We start from the raw sequence: 5,122 nt of genomic DNA on the forward strand, positions 1-5,122 counted from the left end.
TCCTTCCTTTCTTTCTTTCTTCTTTCTTTCTTTCTTTCTTCTTTCATTTTTTTTTTAAATTTTTAAATTTTTTTTTTTTAGCAGAGGAATAGATAATAGTGAGGTTAGGGGTTAGAGGTTATTATTCTAAATAATTGATCTCATCTGGGCGCGGTGGCTCACACTTGTGATCCCAGCACTTTGGGAGGCCGAGGCAGGTGGATCATGAGGTCAGGAGTTCGAGACTAGCCTGACCAACATGGTGAAACTCCATCTCTACTAAAAATATAAAAATTAGTGGGGAGTGGTGGCACATGCTGTAGTCCCAGCTACTTGGGAGGCTGAGGCACAAGAATCGCTTGAACCCGGGAGGAAGAGGTTGTAGTGAGCTGAGATTGTGCCACTGCACTCCTGCCTGGGAGATAGAAGGACAATCCATCTCAAAAAAAAAAAAATTGATTCCAGTTGTTTGTCATGTTGTGAGGTCATACTGGTTTTTTAATTTTGAACAGTCTAGTAATTTTATTCTCCATCATGTCCCTAAGTCATATTAGGGAAGTTTTATACTTTGGATTTTCTGATTGTCCTTTTAAGATCATCTCCCCTCTATGGCAACAATAATGTTGGTTCTTTCTAAATAATGTTCTGTCACATGCTCATTCATTTTTTTTTTTTCCAAATGGCCTTCAACTTCATCCCCTAATGTTGGTAGGAAAGTCTAAGATCCCTCAGCAATCTGAAGCTCCTCTCAGAAAGGCGTGAGAAGTAGGTCGGATAGGATCAGAACTATGCTGTCCAGGGCATTCAGACCCGTTGGGAAGTGGATAAGAATTAAAGGTGAACAGTCAGATCTTCCCAGGGAGAGGAAGCCACAAGAGACACAGCCTCACAACTGTGCTGTCACAGTGTTTTCAGAACTCAGTACCAATACCAATGATGGGGCCAAGCTTTTTGCAAGTGATGTTTATTATGTCATTTGAAAATATCAGAATCTCTGTCTTCACAGGCTAACCAGATGAGTATTGAAACCATTGACTTCTCTACCATGTCATTGTGGCTTTGGGCAAGCCCCTTCCCTCCTCTGGACCCAGGGTCCTGCCTATAAAACAAAGGGGCTCTATTCATCCTCCTCTAGGATCCCTTTCAATTCTGACAGGCTCTAATTTTCCTGTTATCAGTTATTCTTTATTCACCTTACAATATGTGCCAGCTTTTTTCAAGATGTGAGACCCTCTCACCCTCTTACTCCTCTCCTCAACCCCCTGTTATGACTTAAGTTGGGCTTTTCTTGTTTAAAACATTTGGAAAAAGTGGTGTGTTCACAGGACCTTTATTTGCCCTAAGACGTTTGAGAGAAAATCATGTGAAGGCCTTTGTTTTGTTCCAGCAGCCAAAACAAAAAAACCACCAGGATCGCCTGCAGCATCATTTTCTACTGCCCTCAAGTGGTCGTGGCCCAAATGTCTTTTCCTGGTTGCAGTTTAAGGAATAAAACGTGTTTTCAGAAGTGCTCTTGGCATCTAGGAGAGGGTAGGAGAGTCAGAGTCGCAAAGGGCCTGAGGTGGAAAGGCCCTTACAGGATGTCTGATCTAAGTCCCTCGTCTCAAAAGGGAGAGACGCCCATCTTGGTTCTCTGATCAGTGAACAAACCTAGTTTCTTCTATCTTTAAAGAGCTATTTTATGACCCTGACTCTATTTCTGGTTCCATTTCTCTGCTCCCATTCACAGCCAAATTTTCTAAAGAGTTATCTCCATACTGTTTCTATTTCTTCATCCATGCTGTATTATTATTACTTTTTATTTTTTAAAAATAAAATAATAATCTCGCTCTGTCACCCAGGCTGGAATGCATCGGGCTGATCTTGGCTCATTTCAGCCTCTGCCTATGGGTTCAAGTGATTCTCCTGCCTCAGCCGCCCAAGTAGCTGGGACTACAGGAGGACGCCACAAGCCTGGCTAATTTTTGTATTTTTAGTAGAGACAGGGTTTCACCATGTTGGCCAGGCTGGTCTTGAACTCCTGACCTCAAATGTTAAACCCCGCCGCCGCCCTTGTCTCCCAAAGTGCTGGAATTACAGGCATGAACCACCGTGCCCGGCCTTACACTTTATTTTTTAACTTTTTACTTTGAAATAATCTCAAACTTGCAGAAGAGCTGCAGAAATATTACAAAGAATTCCCAGATGCCCCAGAAGTTCTCATGTGTGGGCGTATGCCTACATGCATATACATGGATATGTATATTTTTTCCTGAGCCATTTGAATTGCAGTATTTACCCCTAATGCCTTAAATATTTCAGTGTGTATTTTCTGAGAACAAGGACATTCTCTTATATACCTACATACCCACTCAGTACAACAATCAAATCCAGAAATTTTAAATTGACATAGTGCTTATATACAGTCCATATTCAACTTTCACTGATTGGCCTGATAATGTCCTATACAGCAGTAATTTCCCCCACCCAGGTTCTGATCCAGCACCTGATCCAGGTAATGCATTATACTTAACTGTCATCCCTTTTTTAAAGTTTTTTTAAATTATTATTTTTTAGAAACAGGATCGCACTCTGCCACCCAGGCTGGAGGGCAGTGGTTCAATCACAGCTCACTTGCAACCTTGAATTCCTGGGCTCAAGCAATCCTCCCACCCCTGCTTCCAGACTAGCTAACTAGTACCACAGGCATGCACCACTATGCCCGGCTAATTTTTTAAAAAATTATTTTTGTAGAGGCGGGGTCTCGTTATGTTGCCCAGACTGGTCTGTAATTCCTAGCCTCAAAGCGATCCTCCTGTCTCTGCTTCCCAAAGTGCTGGAATTTCAGGTGTGAGCCATCACACCCAGCCTATTATAACTCTTCAGTCTCCTTTAATCTAGAAGAGTTCCCCAGTCTTTCACTATTATTCAAGATACTCACATCTTTAAAGAGTACTGGCCAGGTGTTCTGTAGTGTCTCCCTGTTTGGCTTTGACTCATGTTTTCTCGTGAAGGGATTTACATTTTTTTCCAGGCAGAAATACTAGTGATGTGATGCTGTGTCCCTCTCAGTGCATGGGGAGAAACATGGTGTCACTTGGTCCCATTATTGATGGTGTTCACTTTGATCAGCGGATTAAGATGGTATCTACCAGATTTCTTCACTGTAGAGTATTTTTTCCTGTGTAAGTAATGGTAATCTGTAGAGAGGGACTTTGAAACTATGTAAATATCCTGTTCCTCTTCAAACTTTTACCCAGTGGTTTCAATACTCATTGATAATTCTTGTCTTAATCAATTACTGTGATAGTTGCAAACTGGTGATTTTCTACTTCTATCATTCCATCTTACATTTGTAAGCAAGAATATTTCCTTCTCTCTAATTATTATCATAAATATAAACTAATGTATTCTTAGTTTTTTTAATGAGTTATAAACCATTATCCTTATTATATTTTAAATGTTCAATTTGTCCCCAGGTTTGGCCAATGAGAGCCTCTTCAAACCAGCTCCTGTGTCCTTTTGACATGTCTTCATCATTTTTTTTTAACACCTCCTTGCTTTCTGGTATAATAAGATGTTCCAGGCTTATCTTGTACTTTCACTGCCTAGTCTGAAAATCAGCCATTTCTCCAAAGAGCTACTCTTTAGTGGGGAATGGTGTTTAGAAACAAAGTTCTGGGCATCAGATGTGCTCATTCCTATTGGAGTGTAATTGCTTCTAGGCCATTTTAGTAAACAGAGCCAAAGGGGAAAAATGGCAACCTAATTTTGTTTAATTATTATTATAACTATTTTTAATAGAAACAGGGTCTCACTCTGTTGCCCAGGCTGGAGTGCAGTGATGCTATCATAGCTCACTGCAGATTTGAACTCCTGGGCTCAAGTGATCCTTACACCTCAGCCTCTGGAATAGGCTAGGACTACAGGCCACTACGGTCAGCTAGTATTTTTAAATTCTTTATAGAGAGGGGGTCTCACTATGTTACCCAGGCTGGTCTTGATCTCCTGGCCTCAAGTGATCCTCCTACCTTGGCCTCCCAAAGTGCTGGGATTACAAGCTTGAGCCACTGCGACCAACCCTGTTCAATCATTTTAAATTAAGAATTCGTTACTGATACTTTAATTCCAATTTAACACCACAAGATTCTTTCTCCTATTCCTTATTTGCATCTCCCTTTTCCCACAGTAAGAACTCTGGCTCTCAACAACATCAATATCTTTATTCATTTGTTTAAAATTATGATATAGGCGGGGCATGGTGGCTCATGCCTGTAATCCCAGCACTTTGGGAGGCCAAGCCTGGCAAATTGCTTGAGGTCAGGAGTTCAAAACCAACTGGCCAACATGGTGAAACCCCATCTCTACTAAAAAGTACAAAAATTAGCCGGGCATGGTGGTGCATGCCTGTAATCCCAGCTACTAGGGAGGCTGAGGCAGGAGAATCGCTTGAACCCGGGAGGCAAAGGTTGCAGCGAGCCAAGATCACACCACTGCACTCCAACCTAGGCAACAGAGCACGACCCCATCTCAAAAACAAACAAATAAATAAATAAATAAGATATACACAGAATAGAATTGCTACATCCATTCTGCTAACAAAACAATCTACTAAACGGTTCAAGATTTGTTTGCAGTTTTGTTTTGTTTTGTTTTTTGACAAAAGGTGTATATTCAAGTACTAGGTTCAAAAGTATTTAGATTAGTTTTTTTTCCTTCAGAGTGATTCTATTGTTTATTTAAATATAGTTTGGTTCACTTGTTTCTGTTTGTATTCAGTTTTAGGATCCCTTCCATTCTTGTTCATTTAATTCTGTTTTTAAATATGTAAAGGTAAACATTGTCACAAAATTAAAATCCATACAAAAAGCATATAGAATGCTTCACAGATGTGTCATCCTTGTGTAGGAGTCAAGCCAATTTTCTCTGTATTGTTCCATGTTTTTGTAAATATGCTGTCAAAGCAAGCACACCTCTAATTCATTCTTCAACTTATTTAATTCTTACTTAGACCACCCACTTCACTGACCCTACTCCTGCCAAGATCATCAGTGACCAATATTTTCCTTAGTCTTATTTGACCTTTCCACTCAATTGACCTCTCCAATTTTCTTAAAACCCTCTCCTCTCTTGGTTTTTGTGATACCACATTCTTCTGGTTTTC

This window comes from Colobus angolensis, unplaced genomic scaffold (assembly GCF_000951035.1).
Source record: "Colobus angolensis palliatus isolate OR3802 unplaced genomic scaffold, Cang.pa_1.0 Scaffold68, whole genome shotgun sequence".
In the NCBI taxonomy this organism is placed as follows: Eukaryota; Metazoa; Chordata; class Mammalia; order Primates; family Cercopithecidae; genus Colobus; species Colobus angolensis.